This window comes from Anas platyrhynchos, chromosome 9 (genome assembly GCF_047663525.1).
Source record: "Anas platyrhynchos isolate ZD024472 breed Pekin duck chromosome 9, IASCAAS_PekinDuck_T2T, whole genome shotgun sequence".
NCBI lineage: Eukaryota > Metazoa > Chordata > Aves > Anseriformes > Anatidae > Anas > Anas platyrhynchos.
In genome coordinates this window covers 17,740,128-17,765,208 of record NC_092595.1, presented here as the reverse complement: position 1 = coordinate 17,765,208, position 25,081 = coordinate 17,740,128, and the positions used below count along the sequence as shown (strand labels likewise).

The window sequence follows — 25,081 nt, the reverse complement described above, 5'->3', positions numbered from 1 at the left end:
AGAGCATACATGTATTACCTTGGAAACAAGCTATCAGTACCTCTGAAGTGGTCCACTTCAGAAGGAACTTCTCCTGAAAATGAAGTCTAGACACCTGTAAGTAGGTTAAGCAAAGATGAGGAGGTCTGATCCAAGTTGGTAGGACTTCGATGTTATACTGGCTGAAAATCTAGTGCAATGAATTTATTCAAATGCCTATTCTCAAGCTGATTAAAGGCTTGTTCATATTTTACAAGCATAGGTACAGTATCTGCAAGGACAAAACCATTTCATCCCTTTTTGAATATTTCATATGAGCAGTTTAGAGAAAAACATTTCTGTACAAACAGATCTCCGTTAATCATTGAGTAGATGTTCCCAGTAGATGCAAAATTTAGTGTGCCACCAAACATGCTGGCTACATAGGCTGCTCATATGCCATAAACTGCACCAAACAAAATGTGTAATACCAGCAATACACCAAACACCTCTAAATCACAAAAGGAGTTCCCTCCCCCTAAAATTTACAAGGGCACATGTTAAATAAACTAGAAGGGAAGCAGTAAATAACAGTTCCCACCAAATGATTAGCTGTTCCTTCCTGCTAGTAGACACCAGCTCTGGTGCTGGACCAGACAAAAAAGACCATCATGGATTGACTTGAAGCTATTCAACATCTGTTGGCAGGAAATGTTTAGCAGTCCTGGCAGAATGTAAACATCTTGTCTGTCTAGACCGTGAATGTAGTTAGCACAAGGTAAAACAATGCTGGGAAACAATTGAATAGATCACTGTAATTGAACCTAACAGCATTTTCAAACATTAGGCAAAGGCTTACGCAGATAGAATTGTAACTGCTCACCCTTTCATCTGTGCCACTGACCTCTCCTACTGACTGATACTGAGCTGTGACGTGGCTATCCACCTCTAAACACATCTTTCTAAATAATTACGAACTCAACTTGACCACTTTATAAATATTCAACCGATACTGCGCTAGCAGTTTCCTTCCTCACCTGACAGAGGCTATAATCAGTAGGAATCCATCTCTATTGTCTACTAGCTTTACATAGCAGGCCAGAAAGCCACAACACAGACCCTCTTGTTGGAATAGACAGTTATGCTATGAAGGTATTTCCATCACCCTGAGGTAGCAGTGGCAAACATACCACATTAATTAGGAGCACCATCCCCTGTCTGCAAAGGGCACTAGGCTTGAGACCTGCAAGTCTATTCCTACCTCCTATGGCTCAATCTAGTCCTTCACACACAAGTCCTCTTTTCCTATCCTCATTTTTGGAAATGGTTGAACTGCAAAAACTCACTGCAGCACTATGAACAGGAAGGCCCTGACCAAAACAGATTCCAGATGTATGCAGCCATACTGTTCCAAATAGAGCAGGATACAAAACGCTGACAGGCCATTTCAAGAGCAGGCCATCAGCAAGTGACTTAAGGCCTCTGTCCCTCACAACTGAATGAGCTGACTACAGGTGCAAGCTTTAAATAGGAAGTACTTAAGGTTAATGGCTGGCTATGTCTGCTGACACCATTTTTCTTAAGAAAAACACGCATAACGCATGGTAAGCACTGTTCAGAGGAAGACAAAAATAGCTCTGTGTCTAAGAGGTTGGTTCCTTATTTGCCTCCAAGGGCAAATGAACTTGTTGGTCTCGCATTTCAGCAAGTATTTTTCCTGGAGAAAGATGTTTTGCCAATCGTTCTGCAGATAAACATCTGTCAGTATCAACACTTGTAAAACACACAAGAAATCCTTCTCTGCTATAAGGTATAGTACTTACTATAAGGTATAACTTAGTTATACCTTATATACCTTATACCTTACTATATATACCTATATATACCTATACTTATATACCTTATACCTTACTATAAGGTATAACTTAGTACTTACTATAAGGTATAGACTTACCTATCAAGTAAAGGCCTTTCACTGAATTAACAATTTCCTTTCATCTTTGTGACACTGGCCAGATGGGACACTTGTCTGAGACTCCAGAAGACCTTAAAAACTGGCACCCAGCTGACCTCCTGGTCACAGTGGAGTGACTGCTGCAAACAACTATCTTCTAAGATACGTCCAGATCTGAAAAAAGATAATTTCCTATTAAGGTATGGGCTACATGAGAACTCCACAGTTGGTTACCTATTATAAAACACAACGTATACCGTACTTCCCCCCCCCCCCTTGAGATGAAAACATCAGCAACTAAACATAGCTTAGGTGCCACTGCAGCAGCTCTTGCAACTATAAATTGTTCACAAGACAATTTTAGAAAAAACATTCATTTAATTTCTCTTTTCAATAGAAGAAGAGATTTCCCTAAAAACAGGTTACAGAGATCCATCAATACAGATGCCTTAGTAAACCAAGGTAAGCTTGCAAAGCACTTGTTTATGCTGAATCACAGGGTTAGAAAGAGCAGCATCTCCACAGAACGCACACCCAGCCTCAAATTACACTGACAACCTCACAGGTAATCCTGACGGAGCCCAGGCTGACTAGGCAGTAGCTGCTAGGTATCTGCCACCTGAAGCAATGAAATATTATTTCCAAATGACAGCAGCAGCCACAACTGCCAGGCAAAACCCTGAAATTTCTACTTAATGCATATTAATTGGATTATTATTTTGAAAACACGCTCACTGCTCCTCCCCCCCCCTCCCCCATTAAAAACAAATGAGTTCTCTAATTATTATTAGAGTAACTCCCATATAAATTAATGATTAGGCCATTAAGACTGCAGCTGAGTTGCCATTAATTCTCACATTTGAGTGAATTAACTACTAACATGACATTATAAAAGGAAATTCCCTCATATTTTGCTAAATTCCTTCACTCATACCATAAGCATGCAACAAATGTCTGTTAAACATTTTTTTCAATTCATGTTTCCCTTTAAATGTTAAACTGAAAATATTCATTATAATCTGGTGAAGAGTAACAATAAAACTGTCGTCCTCCACCCCCCCCTTTTTTTTTTTTTTTTTTTTTTTTAGTTTCATCTATTTGTATGCAGCTTTAAAATGCAATTTTCACACCATTATTGGTACATCATATAACAGACACTGCTCACAGGCTTAACAACAGAATAGGTCAAAACTTGAGGCAATTCTGCTCCATCCAATAGCATCAAACAGTTTTCATAGCTTCTGCAGCATTAGGACTCTCTAGATGCCTAGGACTTCAAAATCAACACAACTACATTTTTCAAATGGAGGTAACCCAACCACCGCTTAAAGTATTTTGAGGTATTAACTGATATTTATGAAAATGATCAAGTTCCTTAAGTTACACGAATGTATTATAATAAGGTAGAAAATCATCTTTGCTAGGCACTGAACAAGCATTGCAGATACCTGGCAGTCATGTATACATTCTATAGTCATTCGCAAAAAAGAGAATCATTTACAATTTCATTTAAGATAACACATCTGCTGCAGACTTGGTTTTTGCCCTCCTTATTACACACATTTGAAAATGTAATACACAGAAAAAGAGCAGACTTTTCCCTCCAACCCCCTTCACCCCGTTTCTATTATGTTTTAGATCATTTGTGTATTTTGAATACTTATGTGGCTAACATTACTGAGCACGCATTGTTGTTTTCAAGTTTTGTCACTGCAAAAATTAGAACTTGCCAGAAACATGCAGCTGCACTGCGGAAACCACTATCAATTTTACAAGCAGAACACCCATGAAGTAGAAGATAAAAAGATGCCTAAGTCTGGATACGATTGCTATATGTTTTAGTGCAGAGGGAGTAAAGATCTCCCAAACATTCATTTAAAACATATTGCTCACCACAGCAAAACTACATCATTTGGTATTAACGAAGATATTAAAATTACTTAGCTGATCTACTCAAGAGTGTTCAGTAACTCGTTCATAAATCAACAGTAACAAACAACATCTACTGCTTTCTGAAAAGGTATGTTTACACATGGATTACCTAGTAATGTGATTTCAGTTTAGCAGACTATTCATATGTGTATGTAACTATAGTAGGTAAACAAGTAAAACAAAATGCATGGTTTATTAAATCTAGCATGCTCAGCAGTTTGCAAGACCAAGAATTAGATGTGTAGACCATCTAACTAGTCAGTACAATAGAGAATTATAGATATGCTTTATACTGTGTAACTGGACAGATGAAAAGCATAAGTTACACAACAGTAAGTGGAAAAATATAAGTGTTCTAATTTGAATGACACTGAAATGTATTCAAATCATGTGGCAGCAACTGCTGTTAGTCAACCTACATTTAATAAAGGCACCTCAGAAGACTGTCTTATCCACACAAAGAGGCAAAGTATAGTGCTAAGGAAAAACAGTCCTGTTATTAGTTTGATTTAAATTATTATTATTTTAATGTTTTATTTCTTCCCTTTGGCCCACCTTTCACTGAAGAGGCTCGCTAAAACACACTGCAAGTTCCAGACCGTTTTAGCCAGGTAACTACAGCATTGTCACCTGCAGTTCTTCATAATCCAACTGAAGCTTGGAAATTCTGATCCAAGTACAACCTAAAGGCCTAAACCTGAAGAAAAATAAAAGAGAGAAGCTCTTAATCACTGTAACTTTTTGTATGGGGAAAAGAAATAGTTACTTCTACATTATGACAATTTTGTACAAAGTCAGGTGTGAAGAATTACACTACTATGCTACCCACTAAAATTGAAAAAAACATCAAATACTGTAACAGGAAAAGGTAAGAGGCAGAAAATAACAACTAAAACTAGCTCAGAAGGTACCTTAAATTAAATAGTGGTTTATAGTGCTGTCTTCTCTATTAACACCTCCTCCCCAGCTATAACCCCTCTAGAGCTGTAAACCTGAGCCCTCTCCTTGATTACTCCAGTTAATAAAAGCACGGGACTCCCACACAAAATGGCGACCACAGCACGCAGCTGCCTCAAGGTAACAGGAGACCAACGCTGGGGCGACCTAGACAAAGGCCCAGGCAGCACGGCCTTGTCCAACACCCCAACCCTGACACAGCCCCAGCCCTTACCTCAGCAGCAGCAGAGCCCCCCAACACCGACCGCTCAAGAACCGGGACAGCCAGCAGGAGGCACCGCCGAGCTCCGCCCGAGGAGCAGCACGCTCAGTTCCAGCACATGGCGGTGCCCGGAGGGGCCGTGAGGGGCTGCGCAGGGGGCAGCTCCGAGCTGGGCTTCGGGAACCTGCAACCGCGTCCGAGAGGTTTCTCAAAGGTAATACAAGTTTATTTTTCTTCTTCAGCTACGTTAAAATATTGAAGAATACTTCTGAAAGATAATTAAAAGTTCTTAGCAGAAGTTACTGAGTTGTTTCTTCTCATTAGGGAAGCGAGAGCTATTGGACAGGTTCCTCAAAAGTAATACCAGCTCTCAGTAAAGGTAAATGAGCTTCTTCTCACTGTCTGCAACGCTGGAATAAATAAAAATCAGGACAGATTAAGGCTTATTGTTAAAGAATTATTTTTTTCTCTCTCTATATATTTAATCATATGATAATCGTACAGCCCAAAAAATAGTTAGGCTTCCAAATTAAATGAACTGTTTTATATTTTTGCTGTTCTTTTGCTGGCTATGGCTTAAGTATCAAATTACGTACTTGTTTAAAATTGAGGTTTTGTTGGTAGTTATTCAATGTGAGGTCAGATGATAAGGTCAGGTACTGGTATTCCCTGCAGCTCAGAAGTTAAAGTTGCTCTGGCAATATCAACTTACCTACTTTGCTTGCTCTGTATGTTTTAGATCTGTTTAGTTATTTATGTTCTTGAGTGAAGAACAGCAGCTCTTTGGAGTCAGAATTAAGCAAGGGAAAATGGTATGTGGATGATTCTACAGAATCTACATCTATCTACACCCATTGTGTTTGGTTAAGGTCAAGTTTTGTACTCAAATCTGCCTTACACAGTGCTTTTCTACTTGTAATTCAGTACTTATAGTAAACTAGTATCATAAGGAATAAGTGACCCCTCTTAACCATGACTTGCATCTAAAAACCTATCCTAATATTTAAGTCTCCCTTAAGTGGGGAATGGAAAGCATTGTTTGGAGACTTCTTACTGACAGCAATGTATTTATGCAGCAAGCAGTACACTGCTGCGTGGCGGGGGGCTACTGTCTGACTTCAAAACTTACATTTTTTGTGGAGCTCGTCTCTGGTGTTTTCTAGCTGTTAGAACATGCATCTGCCCTGTGCAGCATCCTGCCAGGAAGAAAAGAGTGGGGAGCAGGAAAAGGTTCTGAGCAAACCTTCTATGAAAATCTTTTCCTTTTCCTAGTCCTTTAAAAGGAAATACAGAAGAATCTTATCTTGTTAAACTTGTACTCTAAATTGTTACTTCTCGGTGACAATTTAGCATTATTAAGCGTGAGCTGAAGATCCCTCCTTCAGTGTCTCTTCAATAAATGCTTCTATTTGGTATAATTGTTACTTCTGTGTAAATTTATTTCCTTCTCACTTACCCTCTCGTAATCAAAGTCAGTATCCAGCCATGGCACAGTTCAGGAAATAATCAAGAGCTTTTGCAATTAGAGACTAGTTAGGCCCCTACTAGTATAACTTGCATGACTCAACTGGAATTTTACAGCAGTTTTGTTTAAGTGATACAGGATTGCATAATTTGATGGTATTTCTGTATCTATTGGCAGACTGCCATGCCTCATTTGCACCTAAAAGAATTGAATGAAAAACCTGTCAATGAGGGACAAAAGCATTAGACTCCAGGAAGCAAAAGCTAATGCATTGTGCACAAAATAGTGCATTCTTATTTTGCCTCTCCAAATGTCACTATGGTGAGGAGGAAAGGGATCCCATGAGAAGAACTAAACAGGCTTACACATCATCCATGTTTCCTCAAACTGTTGAAGTCCAACAGACAGACCGTTTTTATTTAATCTACCCAATACCACTTTGCACACAACCACAATTTATCGCTAGTGGGATTGGAGGTTCTGAATCCCTTGTCTTCAGACCACAGATCTACTGGTGTATAACCTGCGTGAGGATTTCAGCTTTTCTGATTTAGTTCTATGTAATAGAAAAGACATTCATGGGAGTTAACTTTTCACAGTAAGGATCTTATATCCTTGAAAAGGAAGTGCCTAGGGAATTGTTAAACCTCTTGTGTGCAATTCTGAAGAAAAATACTTGGAAATTCTCATGGGTCCTGAGTGGGGCCTTAGGCGTTTGATGTTATTAATGATACATGTTTATACTTCTAACTTATTCTTATGGAGAACTACCAGATATCCAGGTCCTCCAGTGTGATTTCAGTCTTATATGAGTGATAAACATGTACTAGTTAGTTCTGTAGTTCCAACTATACAAATGGTTTAGTGTTAAAAGTACCATGAAGTATTGCAGGGTAAAGTTCTTCTCTTGATGCTTGTTAAAGCCCCTAAAGAAAGGGTACTAACAGATGATCATGTATTTCAAGAATTTGGAAGTTCGAACCAGAACACATGTAATGTAAGAACTGAACTTGAAATGTGAATGACTTAAGGCTTCTGTGTTTGTAAACAGTTTTTCCAGCAAGATCATATAGCGAATAGTCTTGCCTGAGAACTAAAGCTGCTTTTCTGTCAGCCTTGTAAGTTTTATGAAAAGCAAGTGACTGATTGCATTACAGGCTGTGTATTTGATTTCAGAGACTTTCCCAGTTCTTGAAGGCTGTTACTGAAGACTTCCCACACATTAACAGGAGAAATACCAACCTGAGAGGATAGGGCAGCATGACCCTGGTGTAGCTTGATGATGACTTTCCATAAGGGATTTGTGGGAGGGGATTTCGGTACAGTATTAAAATCTGTGAAAACTTGCTCTAAGGACCAATGGAAATGCCTGCAGTTGCCATTTATCAGTATTCAAGAGATGGTTACTTGGACTTCTAGAAAAATCACAATAGCTTTGGAGTTGAATGGTTTACCTGTGCAAGAAAAATGCAACCTGACGCAGAAGTGACTGTGTGTAAGAGTGCCACTTTTTTTTTGTGGTTTGGGTTTTATTCAGAGATGTTGGCCAACTTAAATCTTCCAGAGATAATTCTAAATTCGGGTGTAGGAGGGCTAGGTTGGGTGCTCTGAAGTTGAATACATTAAAACACTTTGTATATTGTCTTGTTGCAATTTTTGATTAAACACTGGGATAGGATGTTTGCATCCAGTGTAAATACATGTTGATTTGGCCAGCACCTCTGTGTTCTAGTACAATTTAGAAAACCTGCAAGAAGCTGACATCTTTAAGAAGGATAAAATTGAAAAATGGAGGTATGGAAGCTTCTGAACTTCAAAGTGTAGCATGAAATATTGGTCTTCCGCATGAAAAATATATTTCTCTGGTCTGCTTTTTCATGCCATCTGTCTTGATTGTGGTAATCTTTCTGAAGTTTTTCTAATTGCCGAAGGCCAGAATGGCTTGTAGTATACTGTATTATGAAATGTGTGCCTCTTTTTCTAAGTGTACAAGTGTCTTGATACAGTTCTTTCTTAGAAGAAGGCTTTTTAACAAACAAGGGAAAAAGCAGGCTTAAGGAATACATGTAAGGTCAACTGAAAAGAGTTCTGAATACTAGGAATGGGATACTGCTTTTTTTTTTTTTTTTTTAACTACGTAAAATCATTCTTAATGTGTTCTATCCAGCCACAGACAAGGCTTATTCTAAATCTTTGTCTGAAGAAAATGAATGAGAAGCTACCAAAGAACACAGTAAAATGGAGAACAGACTATTCCTTCAGGGAAGAAAATGTTTTGATTATGATTAGAGGTGCTTTTACTGACTGAGTCTTCAAGTAGGTGTAATTTTTAATTACTTCAATTATTTCATCGGGATTTTAAAGCTAGAGCTATTTTAATCATGTATACATTTTAAAAATTAATCATCAAGATGCATTATGAACCTTATAATCATCAGGAATATAAAACTATAGTTTTCCTGCAGTTATTATATGTAGTCATTCTTTTGACATTAAACTTCATCAATTCCATAAGGAAAGGTAGGTAACACTGATACAGTAGAAGAAAACAGTTGTTTTTTCAAGAAATAAAATCCTATGCTTTCTAGCCTTAAGAATGTACTGATCCCATTCTGATTTCTCTACTGTAGTGCTTCCTTACCCAAAGAAGTACTTTCTGGCTGTATGCCCTAAAAATATTTCAATGTATAGTTCACCTTCATGCACGCAAATGCTGTGAAGCTCACAATGAGGAGGCAGTAACTGGTTGTAGACTGGCCCCTCTGAAGTCTGACCCTTGTTGTGGGTCAGATATGATTTTGTACCTTTATTCAAGTGAGGTTTCTGGTGTAGTTCAGCAGCATCATGCTGGCATAATGCTTCTCAGAGACTGTAGCTAAACATAATAAGTAACTGCAGAAGAGTTTAATGAAATGTGTAAGCCAAGCTTAGTTTCAGCTGGCTAGAGGTAGTGGTTGACAGATGATATAACTAAGTGGCAGTGGGAGGGAATATACTTTCTTTAACCTGTAGCCAAGCTGAAACAGATGCATTGTAGAAGAATCTAAACTCCTGAGTCTGTAGTGAGATCTCATTTGCTCTAGCAGACTTTCACAATACGGGTTGCTTCTCAAAATCTTTATTTGAAGTGTTAAGTCTAATGTGAAGCTCTAAAAGCTGGAATATATAGCAGTTTGTGTTTAGTTTTATGTGGAGTGCTGTGTTCAGCTCTGGGGCTCCCTGCTTAAGACAGACATTGACCTATTAGAGCAGGTCCAGGGTAGGGTCATAAGGATATCTGTGGCTTCAGAGGGGAAGAAATCTAAAATTATTAGAGATGGTTTTCTAGTCGTTAAAAATATCTGAGGGTAGATACATGTATGTGTGCTCATGCTCTAAGGAGCAGTGCTTCCCTATGGTTTTGCGAGTGTGCTGTGGCTTCTTGAAATCATCAAATGCAACTTCACTCCTGATTGATTTCACAGCACAAAATCCACTTCAACAGAAGATAACTTCATTTTTCATTTTTTAATAGAGGACTTCGGTTTTTATTTGTAGAGATGCTTTCAACTGTAGGGGAAAACTTGCTTTAACAAGTAGGTACTGATAGGATCAGTTGGGAATATGATATCTGGGGTTTCATGGTGGGGAAGGAGGCCGTGTTAACCCTTGCCTAAACATAACAGATGTGGCAATGGTTCTGTTAGATGTGCCTTCTCTGACCTTAGATTATGTGGTTTTCCACATCTGTTTCTTACCTGTTAAACTGAGGTAGGACCCTTCATGGTTTTCTCAAATTTCACATTGAGGTTAAACATCAAGAAGAGATGGAGAATCTTGCTGCTGGTATAGACTAGTGGAGCTCTAATCTGAGAAATCTGTTCATGTAATATAAATGATAAAGGTGGGCCAGTTTGAGTATGCTAGTAAGAATGTGAGAGTACTTGCTAAAGTTAAGAAGAGATTGGACTGTGCGCTTAGTCACATGGTCTGAACTTTTGGGTAGACCTGTGCGGTGTCAAGAGTTGGACTTGATGATCCTTAAGGGTCCCTTCCAACTCAGGATATTCTATGATTCTATGAAGTTTGCAGAGTAGAACTTGGTGTGGCCTTGTAAATATATCTTCCTGTATTTTAATACTATATAATATTTATTTCAGTGGGCATATGTGCTATTTAATGTTCCTGGATCTCCTTGCTAGGAAGTGTGCATGCTGTTAACAGTAATGCTAGAGGATTGTTTATGATTTTTAAGTTAACTGCCAGACAAATCAATTAACTACTGGATTTATTTCTACTTTGTCACTCATTTATAACTAAAGTCCTCTAATTGTATGTGTTTATAGACTGAAACTTAGTCAATAAATGTTTTTACTGACTTGCAGGAAGTTCAATATTTGGTTAACATTAAAGTGGCTGGCTTATGGGGAAGCTCTGAGAAGTGTCTGAGCCCTATAAAATGGGTAGATAAATGTTAGCGAATTCTGAAGTGCTGACAGAAAAATCCAATGAGAGGTTTAGTCTGCTGTGTCTTGACTCTTTTCTCATAGAATAAGTCTTATCTCTCCGTCATGCTTAGTCCAAAAGACAGGGATTTTCAGTTCAGTATTTTTCCGTCATTAACTCTTTTGGAGGCAGTGAGTTTGTCAGGTGCAACAGTTTGTGGTATAGTTTGAGTGTTAGGTTCTGAGGATACTCATCTCTGAGTCACTTTGGGAGCCAGTAGCTGCAGGGTGAACTCTCTCAAATAAGGCTGTTCTCTGGAGACAGCATTGATTGAGGATTAAAGCTCAGGGCAAATTATTTAAGGAACTGTTCCACTGGACAGCAGGGGAAAATATTTGATTCCTTACTACAGAGCATAATACTTAGAGAAAACACAAGAAACCTAACAAGGATTTCTAACATCATAACAGCTTTTGGATTAAATCAACTGTGAGGAGTAGCTGGTGAAGGTGCAGTGTAGGGAAATATATGGCAGATTTGGAAAATAAAATGGATGATAGAATGTAAAAAGGAATTTTGAGCTTGCTGAGCCACTGTTGCTGGCCTCGTTATGTTGATAGTTAAATCACACAGGTGTTCTGGTCCGATGGTTCCCTCTTGCTCTTTCAATAGACCGATTCTAAGTCTGAAGAAAGTGGGTTGCCAGCCCCCAGTATGAAGAGAACCATGTAGAAGTAGCAAACTGCTTCATAGAAGCATGCGATCTAGTCTGTGCCAGGACGAATCCTTTAGTATGCGCCTCTGATGGGGTATACGAGAACAGCTAGCATTACGGTTGGCTCAGAAACATGGGCTGGTAGTAAGTAAGGATTTACACAGCCTAGTTTGAAAAATCATTTAATGTAGCTTAAAGATACTGATTATTTCAGATAGAAAACTAGGAGAGTATCTCAGCTGGACTCTACAAAACTGACAGTTAACAAAGCAAACATTCAAAAATGAAAATCAATACAGAATGTAGCCACTGGGACTTGATAATGGCAGGAAAGGTAAAAAAAAACTTCCTTACTTCAGTATCACCAGATCCAAATGAAGCCCTTAATTTTTTTTTAAGCTTTTAATATAACTTTCTACTATGCATCTTTATATCTGATGTCATAGGCAACAGTGCTGACCAACTGTATTGAGGTATTGAGCATTGTATCTGAAAACTCATGCAACTTAATACAATACATTATGAAATAGTAATTTTAACTGACGTGCAATATTTTGTAGGTTAGTTCTGAACAAAACACTGTTTATTGTTAAAATACAGCTTATTTCATGCATCCTTGATGTATTTTTCTACGTCCTACTTGCAAGGACAGGTTGATAAGAACAGTTCAAATAGATTTTATTACTCCCTATAACAACAGGGAAATAACCTGTGCCAGGACTGTTCTGCACAAGCAGTTATGGAAGATTCTGCTGTTGCCTTTCTGTGTTAGACTTCCAGTATGTATTTGATGCTGGAAGCTATATTCAGAGTTTACTAAATCATTGGAAAGATGTCTGAACTGTTATGCCTTTTAAAACTGATTTTTTTTTTTTCTCAGCATGATTCTCTTAAAGATGAAAGTTTAAATATTTTATCCCAATTAGCATGGAAGAGTCATTTCTACATCTAAAGGAAATACTGAAGTGTGATTTCTTGCGGTCTCTAAAGTGATAGCCTGTTTCATCTCAGCAGAAAAAAAATCAGTTTTCTCTTCCCGCTTTGGTGCAGGATTGTAGCAAGGTCAAAAATATCCTCTTGAATGTGTGGATTTGGAATCCGTGAAAGACCAACACCACTTTCTGTTCTTCTGCAGGACAGCCTTTGGAAGACTAACTGTTGTCTCTAGCTTTTTAAAGCCAGGGCCTTTATTATTTATCACTTGCCAAGATAGCTTTTATACTGGAGGCTTTGAGCTACTCACTGGCCCTGCCAGCCAGAGGTGTGCCTGAGGCCTGCTCCCAACACAAAGGCTTTTGTGTGCTCCCCTAAGAAGCTATTCTGTAGTCTTTTGTCTTAAGGTTAAAGCCGCTGTTGATGTTTCTTGAAGTTAATGCTTCTATAAAGACAATAGTAAATTTAAGGAGTTTTTCCAGTCTTCCAAGAATACAATTAGTATAGCCAAGGATCTCATATACACATGGGTTCCTCTTAACATTGGCAATGTAGCTGCTTGACTGTAAGTAGAGAATATTGCTTTTGAGGTAGGTGGGGTAGTGTCACAGACAATGAACAGGATAATTCACAATCAAGCTAAAAAAGAATTACCAGGTAATAAGCCAGTGTGCTGAGACATGGTCACAGTGTACTTGAAAATAAGAATTTAATTTAAACTTAATGGGTTTCTTGCATGCTAGTTATTTCTAAATTGATTAGGAGTTGGTGTTTGTGAGAGAGGTATTTACTGTGTAACTATTGAAGTGACTTTTCTTTATCAAACGGTATTTCATGTTTGGTACTAAAAATGGATGTAATCTAAATGCAGAATCCATCCTGTTTTCAATTTGAGATTAAATGTTTTCTAAAATCTTTACCAGAACTTGGTATTTGCTGATGTTTTGAAGTAAATACTGTTAACTGGGGTTTGTTTAGAGAAGAGGCCCCAGAATTACTATGGCTTATGGATAATTTAATCAAATACTAAGATTTCTTTCTTGTCTTACCTGTCTGCTGCAGCTAAATTTGTGGGAGAGATGAGATGCTTAATTAACCTGTAATTCTTGCACATGGGTTAATTAGCATATGAATTAGAGTTTCTTCTGTATTCTGCTTGATGCTGTAGCCTCTGCTACACAGTTCTTCTGCAGGTATTTCTATTTGCTTAATTGGTTTGATTGCTTTATTATGGAAATACTAAATTTGTCTTCTGCCTAGTGTGATGTAACTAGTATTCTAGGAGGTACACTACACCTGATAAATAGCTTTTCTGAGTATTCAGAGAATTAACAAGGCCCTGATTTTCCTTGGGTCAGAATAAAAGCTACAGATGCTTCCCCCTTTGTGAAAAACAGATTGGAGATGACTAAGGTAAAAGGTTTAAGTAAAATTCATAGTGGAGTATAGAATCGAACTGTATTGTTGTTTGGACCTCTGTGAATGGTCTTTGTTCCAAAGGGAAACAGCCATTTGAAAGCCTGCATCATGAATGTGGAATCACAGCCCACAGGAATGCTTCCCTGGCTGCTTGATTACAGGGCTTGTGCTTGGGACTGTCATTCCTCCTATATCCTTACCAAGTAGTATTTAGCCAGAATCCCTTATCCTGGATGCTCAGGCACTCCTGCAGTCTTTTTACCACCTACCTATTCCCTAAAGCTGAGGTACTAAGAGCTAGCCATCAACTTCAATTACTACGTTTTCTGAAGACAGCCATGACTTTGCTGTTAATGAAACGTCAAGACACACATGGTCTCAACTTACTTTCTATGGTATCTTATTAGTGATGCTGTTCTTTTTTATACTTTCTTGTAAATAGTATTTTTGGCCAGAAATAGCTTGGTTCAAAGGTGGACTGAAGTGCTTTCTTGACAAGCTCTTCCTAATCTAGGAGCACTGTTTAGAAATTTGCTGCTTGAGTTGTGTGCTAAGCAATTTCCATAGTGAAGACAATTCTGTCATGCTGCTGTTCTTTCTAAAACCAATACGCTTCCATAGACAAATAGCAGATGTCTGGGTTTTTACAATTATCTTTGTTAGACAATTCTTGTTAGAAATTTGTTCAGTAAGATATGAATAGTGTAATTTATTCCAGTCTACTCCTAGTGTACACACATCAAGAATTTTGACCCCAAAGCTATCGGATCATGGGAGCTCCCCCTTGCTTTTGGTTGTAGCGGAATTTGCTGTTAAATTTTCCTAACTACTTAGAACTTGTGACAGAAAAAACACACACCTTTATTCAAGCTGGTGCTTAAAGCATTAGCCAGTGCCCCTTGTAATGTATTGCACTGATACGAAGCCAGCCTGAATAAACAGAGCTTAATTCCAGGCATTGAATGAAATGTTGGGTTCTGCGGGGCACCTTTGAAGATGGCTAGCCTGCAACGTGTTTCAGGTCAGACTTCCCTGATGAACAGGGAAACTGTAAACAGGCCAAATAGTGTTTTGGGCTTGCAGCATTGTGGAGGAACAGCTGTGATAGGCGTGAGGTGGTTTGGAGGTACAGGCTTCCATGCAGAGAGGTCCAGGACTAGAAGCATCTCCAGTCGATTCTTAGTTCACATGGCTGTGTGTATCCAGTTCTCAAGCTGCAAACTTTTGAAGGGGTTGATGAATTCAGCTGAATATATTCTCTTGCAACAAATATTTTTCTTTTGGCTTAGTGGTGCTGCAGTAGCAGAAATAACTGTGTGAAGATACTGAGAAGTAAAACGGTGCTGATACCAAGTTAAAATTGTATCCTTATTGTATCTCGAAAATCAACCTTTCCTAATGCATTATTCATTACGAACACGTTAACTCAGGGTGACATCAGACTGATGCAGAAGCAAGTTGATGGAAGTATTGTCTAGGAAACCATGCACTATTCCCCTTAACCACCGAAATTAAATGAGTTATCAGGCAAATACTCAGTGCTGGTATTTTATCCACTTTTCTGCAACTGATTAAAAAAAACGAACAACAGTAAAGCATAGCAAAACTGAACTTAATGTATTGTGCAGGAAATGTATACACAGTAGAAAGATACGTATGTACATGCACATCACTACTGTACTTACTATTCTTGATGCTGATAATTGCTTATTACTGCTGATACTTTTCCTGTGAGCAATGGAGCATAGGGTTTGGCTAAAATATAACAGCACTTGGTTTTTCATACCTAACTATTTGCTTGAGAAAGATTCCATGACGCTAAACTTGACAACCTTACTGTCGTGGTCATGTAGTGTAGTGCAGAGGAAGGGAGGGATATGGGTGACAGGATAAAAGGCGAGCAGGTAGAAGGAGCTTGTGGAGCAGCGTTGAGATGTGGTGGTTTTACTCGGGTGGGCAGCTGAGTTCCACCACAGCCACTCTCTCACTCCCCTTCCTCAAAGAGGAAGGGGGAGAAAATATGACACAGAGCTCAAGGTTTGAGATAAGGATGATTTAATTAAAGGGAAAAGGGGTGTAGGGGGGGGGAGAAAGTTAAGGCCACACGGAAACACAGAGAGGGAGAAGCAGGTATTCTCTACTTCCCATCAACGAGCAAAGTTTGGCCATGACCTGGGAAGCAGGGCCTCAATGAACATAATGGTTGTTTGGGGGGGACAGACACTTCCACAACGAGAGCCCCCCTCCTTCCCCTTTCCTATGTTTTACTGCTGAGTGTGACACCACATAGCGTGGAATATCCCTTTGGTGGGTTTAGGTCAGCTGCCCTGCTGATGGGGTGCCAGCACTGTGCAGCGGCAGACACAGCACTGGTGTGATAGCAGTGCTGCTCCAGCTATGGGTGTGGAGCTCAGCGCTGCATGGGCTGCTGCAGGGAAAGCTAACTCCATCCCAGCCAGACCCAGCTCACTAGACCAGCCATTGAGCTGCTTATACAGACCTGGGGAAGCTAAGCTGTGACCCAAAACAAACAAATCTGGTTTGAGTTCTGCAACTTAGTTTTGCTTTAGATTGTGTACATCTGCCTGAAGGAGCTGCAAAGCTACCTCAAATAGAGCCAAAGGTTTCTTCCAATGTGAGAGAAATCCCAGATGGTGAACAGCTGGCTGTGACGATGTTGGAGGTTTTACTACTTTCAGAGATGCTGGAGGGTTGTTACCAGCTGTTTTCACTGGAGGCAACTGACAGTTTTCAACCAATATTTGTAGCTTTGCCCTGAATACAGCTTAGTGTTGATTGTGAGGATCAGGTTAAATTTCTATCTTGGCTTTTTCCTTCTGTTTGTGTGAATCGCAATATTTTCATTACAGACTGAGAAAATGCAATATAGAAGTTACTGTGCCAAATCTTCAGTGGGGTTAAATTGATCTACTACTAGTGAGCTAATGAGGTGGCACCAGCATACATGTGCTGCTACTTAAGTCAGATGAATTGGCTAAAGGAAAAAGCTGAAGTGAAGGGTAGAGGTATACAGCTAGCAGCTTGAGTATTTTTGTGCAAAGTGATCTTTTGCATGCCAGAATTCACCACAAATAAAATTTTTGATTTCATTGCAATGAAGTAAATGGCCAAGATGGAGACTTACCAGCGTGTCATATGCACCTGGGAATCAAATATGGTGATAAATGATTCCTTCAAGCAGATTGAATCTGCAGTCAGTGAGGAGCTGGAAAAAAAAAAGCTTTTGGGAGCTCCTGTAAGGCAGTGATGCTGAGTCCTCAGCACTAGTATCTTATTTGGCACTGTGATAAGGTATAGACCTTTTAGGGCTGACACAAGACATTGTGGCTACTAGGGAAATAAGAGTTTTTGAAGAATAAAGGGGATAACTAAAAAGGCTAAATAGTGTTGAAGGTATTACCTAACAGTTGCATCCTGCAATTTAAGGTAGCTTTTGCAACTTTATTGCAAAGCTGGAATAACATCAAAGTTAAGGTGCATATTTTTAAAGTGTGAACAGCTCAAAGGTGAGATACAGAAATGACACTGTGTAACTGGATTGGAAGTTGTCATAATCTAACGAGGCACAAAGATTGCCTGGGACGAAAAAAGGAGACTGAAATCACTGTGAAATCACTATTGCTATGTAGAATGTTGCTTTATCATGCAGCAGTAGGTGGAATTGAATGTCATGATTTTGCATATCTTCATATTTTGTTTCCAGTATGAGATTAGTTATTCAGACCAGATAGCATTAAACAGCAGCTTACTTTTCTTCTGGGTAAGGATTTGCCCTCCTGAGCATTAGTTCAGACAAATTCCTGCAGATGGTAATAATGAAAGGGGATACACCAGGAGGCAGCTTGCTTTCTGAGATTAAGAATGAAATATCCACAAATCTGATCATAATATCAGAATGGGAAAGCAAGTGAAAAATAGAACTGTAAATCTTTTGACGGTCCTGTCTTTTCACTCTGTAATTACTGAGATTCACTATACTCAGCATATGTGGAGAAATCAGATAAGGTGGTTAGTGTTGGGTGTTAGGTTTTTAAGTATTATCCAATAAAAGCTTTGACTTATTCCAAATTTGTTTGCATTACACTCAGAGTTGTTGAAAGATCTGCGAAGAATCCTCTGAGTTGAAACTAAATATACATGCATGAAGTAGATGTTATCCTTGACCACTTAATCCAAGTTTTGATTAAAATGATGTAACATCCTAGTACCTGTCTGTCAGATGTGCATTTCAAAACAAGTCAGCTGGGATTCCATCAATGGCAGCGAGCTATTCAGCTATGCCAAAATACTGCTTAATAGGTACGAGGAGAATGACTTAGCCCCTGGGATTTTGTATCCGATGGCTTTTAGCTTCCATGATGATCTGTATATAAATGTGTAAAACACCTCCGCTGGAGATAAGATCAGGGGATTTTAATAGGGCAATATGTCGCTCACTCTTAAAAGTATAAGTAACTGCACAACGTATGGAGCTAATGTATTGGGCACGGTTTTGCTTGCTTAATGCAGTGTGATGTAAGAATGATCACAGAGATTGTTATATTTGTATAAATGGGAGAATTATCACTCTTCTGAAGTAGGATTTATCTAGAAATGAGTGTCACTGGATTAAAAACCTAGTTTGGCAGCTGAAGCATTGTTATCTTTCTGTGAAACTTGCAAACTACAGAGTCTGTTTTCTGTGAAGGGATGGACGGTTTATCTTGACTAAAATGTGAAGAAAAACCTAACTATTCACTTGGAAAGATTTTTCCAGGGTGGAATGGTTTAAAAGCTTTAATATTGTTAGGAGTAGGGACAGTTTGCCATCTGAAGGCAAAGGTTTGTAGTAGGGCAGCTTCCTTGATTTTAAGTAGGGGAATTAAAGTACATGTCACGTGCCCCCAAACCCTTTTACTAGCTGCCTGTTGTTAAATATACAAGTTAAATCCTGAAGAAAACAAAACATTGGAGGTTGTTAATGTTGAAGCAGCTTAATATTCCACGCACCTATGTGATAGCTGTAGGTGATCATTGTGAACTGTATTGCACTTAGAGCTACTTGAAAACTTAAATAGAAAAAGCAAAACTGATCGAAATTACCTGCATGAAGAAGTTGTTTCTCTTCTCCTATGTTTTTTTTTAATTCAAGATAGACTTCCTTGTGCGGTCAGATCACGGGTTGAATTCTAATGATTAATATATATTGTGGAGATTCTGAGTAAATTTGCCTAAATAGGTGCATGGTTTGATCTTGAGCTGTGATCAAGCTCCTTAGTGGTGTTCTGCTAGCCAAAAGAAACCATAAAATACCCTAGCGAGGGATTTGTGCTTTCTTTCTCTTTACTGACCCTCTTTCATCTAACACCATGTAGGGTTAAGATAAAAGACAAGAACAGGGAAAAGCGAAGTGGAATATTCGAAGCAAGGTGAAACAAGCGTAGGTGGAATTCTGCTTTGTCTTCATGGGCAAGTCAACGTGACAGTGCAGAAGAGTCCCGAAAATGTTCTGGCATGACATGAAATATTTGCCTATCTGGGCAGATGTAGTGATGTTAGGAAGTAGACCCTGCATGCTGCGTGCACATCAGAGGTTAACCTGTTTAGCCTCGTGCTAACCTCATAACAAATAGCGCAAAATGGACAGGTCACCACTGGAGCACTCAGACTTAATGCCTCATTTGTCCCCTTTATCTGTCTATAGCTGCATCATACTCAGTCCAAAAAGTGCTGTAAGCCTTCTCTGTCTGAGAAGAGCTATTTCAGCGCTCTGTTCTGTTTACCTTTGCCTGAAAAGAAATTGTAAATACGAGTTGGTGATATCCAGTACTTTGTGGGAAGAAAGGTTCTGTGACTTTTCCTTCCTGTGATTTTATTTAACCACAACTGCTTGCAGTATATATATGTCTGGTTTTCACTACATTGCATATCAATGTACTGATTAAAATATTTTATAATAAATTTAGTACATGTTCTGAGAGAACAAGGAGGGCAGTCTTTTGACTATACCTCTTTATGAAGTTTAGAAATTTGGGTTTAGATTTTCTGTATGTAACTATGGGCAAGTTCAGTCAGCCCACTGGAAAAGTAGAGAAATTAGAAATATGTAACCCAAAGCTGATGAAGTACTTCCTGTTAAATTGTATAATAGGAACATTTAGGTTGGATATTAGGAAGGACTTCTTTACCAAAAGGGTTGTTAGGCATTGGAATGGGCTGCCCAGGGAAGTGGTGGAGCCACCATCCCTGGAGGTCTTTAAAAGACGTTTAGATGTAGAGCTTAGGGATATGGGTTAGTGGAGGACTGGTTAGTGTTAGGTCAGAGGTTGGACTTGGTGATCTTGGAGATCTCTTCTAACCTAGGTGATTTTGTGAACCATGCAGATTTTTTTTTTCCTGTAGTGAGATAAGTAGACCTGTATTCAGGAGAGTACTGACAGACATGCCCAGCTGTAAGTGCAACTAAATGTTAATTCAAAATATTTAAAAACATGTATTTTTGAATAACTTAGGGTAAATTAACAAGTAACATCCTGCTTTAGGATGTGAAAAGTATAGAGAACAGAGATAGGTAGCGGCTTGCCCCATTTACTTTTAAAGGATGTTCTAGTACTGCTTTGGTGACATAGTTCTGGTGTCCAAACCTATGTTATAGCGCTGAAACAAAATGTATCAGTAATATGAGCTACATTTTCCAAATACTAAGAAGTTATAAAAACATTCATTTTTAATAGGCATATATATATTTAAGGTGCACAGTGTGTAACTGTTGCAATAGTAGTTCATCACTAAAAGCAATAATAGCATGAAGATGCATTAAGTTGTGGAATCCAAAATATATTATTTCTTAAAATTCAATTCTCTAAATTTATTACCTGCTGAATAGCTGTGGAGGACAGACAAAAATTGAGGTATCAGGTGTTTTGACATTTGTGCTGGCAGAAAATCCCGGTTAATTAGCTGTGTTACAGCTATCACTCGGTAGTATTCCCTTAATTCCAAGGAAATTGTGGAAATAGGTTTTATGAAAATAGTTGAAACTCCATTTTTGTAGTAGGGTATCTAAGTGGAGACCCATCGACTTGAGAGTTAAAGATGTATTAGTAGAGCCCTGTATTGGTCCAGGCATTGGAACAGAAATACAGCAAGTTCATTGCACTGTTCAAGTCTTCAGGTTAGATGAGTGACCTTCAAAAATACAACAAAATTGAGCAGTTCCCTTGTGCTTTGGTTTTCAGTCGTCCCAGTGTTCAGCTCTGACAAATGGCAACAGCTGAGTTGTGTTCCACCCCAAGAACTGTTTTTGTAGGTCTTCTGGAGCGTAAGTTCCTTAACTCTGTTTTTTTTTTTGTTTGTTTGTTTGTTTTTTGTTTTTTTTTAAAGTATCAGGGCTATGGAACAAGCTTGAAATCATGGACAGAATAAATCATCAGTGGACTAAGAACCAGTACAGTCTTAGGTCTCTGGATCTCCTGTTAACGTATTAGTGTGACTAATACGCTTCAGAGAGGTGACTCTGCTTCAGAGAAGTCTTGTGTGGAAGTACATCTGCCCTTCAGGGTTAGGAGTTCATCTTGCTTTTATCAAAGCTGTATTCCAGTTGAACATCTTAGATTTTTTAACAGCTTGCAGCCTGGCACTCTGATAGTATGAGCAGGTCCTGTTTTGAATATGAGCTGTAACTTCTCCAGCCAGTAACTGCAGCCGAAAGGGTCTAAAGGGGACTTACGGCCTCCTCTGTTGCTGTGGTCCTGGAACAGAGTTGTTCTGCAGTGTTCCTGATGTCACTGTCATCTCAGGCTGGTTTGGGTTATGCATGAGTTGTCTGAAACAGCAGCTAATCACAGGTAAAGTGATGCTACCTTTAACACCTGCAGTAATAATGACAAGTTTGATATACTATGATGTGGCTGTACTCTGGGGCCGTTTACCTGGCTTTGAGCCTCTTCTCGGAGGTAGGATGTATTCATGAGGTGTCTGAATTGTTGTCTGCTCTCCCTCTGTGTCCAGTTCGAGTTTTGTGTTGTAAATCAACCTGTACACGTACAGGAAATGTAGTTTCAACCTTTGTAACTCGTTTTGTTGTCTTAGCCTTTTATGCAGGATACAAGTTGTTGCCACAGGTCACTTCCACTGCATTTCTTGAGACTTCTGTGTAAAGGTATAATTGGGTCTTGCTGGCTGCTTTGTCATGATACTGCAGCATCCTCATGTCTGCACCCACTCTGCTGTGACCCATCTGAAGACCTGCAACAATTCGTAGTTCGAGCTGCCTGCCTGTGGTCATGCCCATAGCTAAATATACAGCAGCTAAGCTTGGAATAGCTCCAGGAAGCAGTTACAGAAAAGGATTGCAAGAGCCAAACTCTGCAACATTCCCTTTGTGAGTTCATCTTTAAACAATGCAGCTCCACCTGCTGCTGCTGTCCTGGATAGGGATTTAGTATCTTCCCCAAGGAATACAGATTTAACAGGAGCCACCCACTAACTCTGAAACAATCAACTGCTTTTCCTGCAGGTGTGATTCCTTGCTCACACAAAGCAAGAAGAGCAGGCATTCCTGCCCCCATCCAGCTTCCTCTTCCAATCAGCTTTAGTCATACCAGCGTGGATGTGTAGTTCAAGAACCAAAATGTATGGAATGTTATCCTGGGATCTGTGAAATGGGTTTTGATCAGCAGTTTATAAAAGAAAAAAAATAAATGATGAATTTGCACATCTCCAATATATGTCTATGGCACTGCAGAGTTAAAAATAAATAAATAAAAAATCATTCCAGGAGTGGACCAGTAGTTTCACTGGAGAAATGGGGGAGTCTTGAACAGTAAAGATAGGGGATAGCCTTTTTCATTATGGTATGAACTCCAGAGTATTTGTTCAGTGCTAAGAATTCCTGTAATTGTGTAAACACCTAAAATGGCAACCTGTATTTTTGGACATGATAGGGCTATTAAGTGCCAATGAAAAAACAATGTGATCAGTTCAGAAAATCTGCTCATTCTTGTAGACTAAACAAATAGAATCAGACTTCCTCATTAATTTTTTTTTTTTTTCCTGCAGAACTTTGGTCTGGGGGGATTTCCTCCTTCTTCAATCTAATTATAGTTCTATATAGGACTCCTCACTAGTGACCAGTGAGAATCTATCAACTGGAATGCATCAGCTACCGACTGTATGGCACAAAAAATCCTATACCAGTGTGTGAACTTTAAAGTTCGTGTTATTTCAAGTCTCCAAATCCAGCAGGCAGTATTTATTGTAACTGGGTAAGAACATACAGCTATTAATAATTCTTGTAAAAACAGCTTTCTGAATATTAAGTCAATTTCTGGTCTGAAGTCTAAAAGACAGTTCTCCTTGATACAAAAATCAAACAGTCTTGTCATTCTTAATGGGGTGGGGTCATCTTAACTAGTGATACTATTTTTTTCTTCCCAAGCTTTATAACTTGATCTGTTAGGTTCTAGATCCTGCTGTGAGCAATGGTTAGCGTCCTTCAGGTAGAGCTAGAGCATAAATGTGAAATGGTTGAAATGCTCTGTTTTCACCTAAATTTTGAAGGAAGAAGATGAAGCTGCTTCACTTACCCAAAACCCTGCTTGGAAGTTAAGTGAACTAGTACATTAAAATAACTATTGCTTTAAAATATCTTCTGAAGTAAATCGTTAACCACTGGGTCACCATCTACTTCACTAAGTGTGAATATCCAGTCTGGCTATGTTGCAGAGATCTGTGCAAAAGGTGACCGGCCTCTGCTGTACCTGTAAGTTCACTGCAAATGATCCCTTCTATAGCTGCCCCTAAACACAGCTTCTCCCATATACTCCCAACTGAGATGGGAATACTTGTGACCCTATTGGTATTCAATTGATATATGGTCTTACAGTTCCTGAAATAACTGAAGTGCTGGAACTTCTATTCCTCCTGCCGAAGAAGGATCTTGAAAGCTTGCTGTTTTACTAATAACTTAAGCTTACACTTCTTTCTGTGCTGTAATGAGTACCCTGGATAAAGGTAAATATTCTTGATATGAACTCTCATTTGAATCATTTACTGTTTGAAAGTGGGAGCTGACACATCTTAACTCCAAAATCTGTCTTTATTGCTAGTTATTGGTTTAAAATCTTAAAAGAAAAAAGCATGGTAAAAAATAGAGTAGTGAGCACTAATGTCTACTCAGACTGTGCATATAAGCATACTCCGAAATGCTGTCGCCTCATGGGAGCTCCAACAATGTTCCTATTGTGTTCTGCTCACATACAACATTTCTCCCCATTCCCAGGCTCCATGCTCATGAGCTGGGCAGGAAAGGTCATGCAGCTGTGAAAGGGATGGGAGCCAAATTTCATTCTGTGCTTGAGCTGATTAAGCTGCTGCTGCCTTCACAGTACTGAGTCGCTGGCTCTGAGACTTGTTTGTTCAAGTGGTAATTTCTGGATGCATTTAAATCTGTGCGTATGGAAATATATTAGAAGAAATTATGCATCAGAACAGCTGAAAGCTAACCAGCTAGTGTAAGCCTCCTTTGCCCTGATAGTTCTCCACAGAGCCACAGCCAAGTGTGAAGTTGCTTTGGGGAATCTCTGGCGCAGGCCACTGCAGGAAGGGAGCCTTTGTGTAACTTTTATTAGAAGAAAAAACTTGCATTTCTTCTCAGATCCCTCATGTCTCTGGAATTTGAAGAGAAGGTCAATATTTTTCTTGACCTCCTGAGACCACTTGCCCAGCTTGGTAGTATTTTTCTTTTACAGAAGAGACCTTTCTCAGAAGTAGATACTTTGGGAAGGTTAAAAATGAGACAACCTTCTTTAGTATGCTTTGATTGTAAGTACCTTGAAGAATCTGTTTCTCTTGATGCATAAAAGCTTTTTGCTGTAGCTTCCTGACCGTGGACCTTCCTGAGTCATCTTACAGAAACTATAGAAAATCAGGCATGATGCACAAGTAACATGAAACATGAAGAAAGGCTAAAGTCCCATCCCTTTCCATGGGAAAAAAAGGAGCAGTTCCGTGTGCATGTTGTTGAATGCAGACTTGCTGCCAGGCAGGTGGGCACAGCAGTTGGCTGAATGTTCTTTTTTCTATGCTGTGTCTTAAATTCCTTGGTAACTTTGTCCAAGA

General features: G+C 39.1%; 1 protein-coding gene across 1 annotated transcript in view; it reads right to left on the bottom strand.

The window, feature by feature from the left end:
- The window catches only part of OTOS (otospiralin), a 439,145-nt gene extending 434,601 nt beyond the window's left edge, over positions 1 to 4,544 (bottom strand). The window contains exons 1-2 of the mRNA XM_072042616.1: positions 4,400 to 4,544; positions 1,913 to 2,086 (exon numbers count right to left, since the gene is read on the bottom strand). The gene's annotated coding sequence lies outside the window, so the exon portion shown is untranslated. The remainder of the gene's footprint in view (positions 1 to 1,912; positions 2,087 to 4,399) is intronic.
- Positions 4,545 to 25,081: the final 20,537 nt, after the last annotated feature.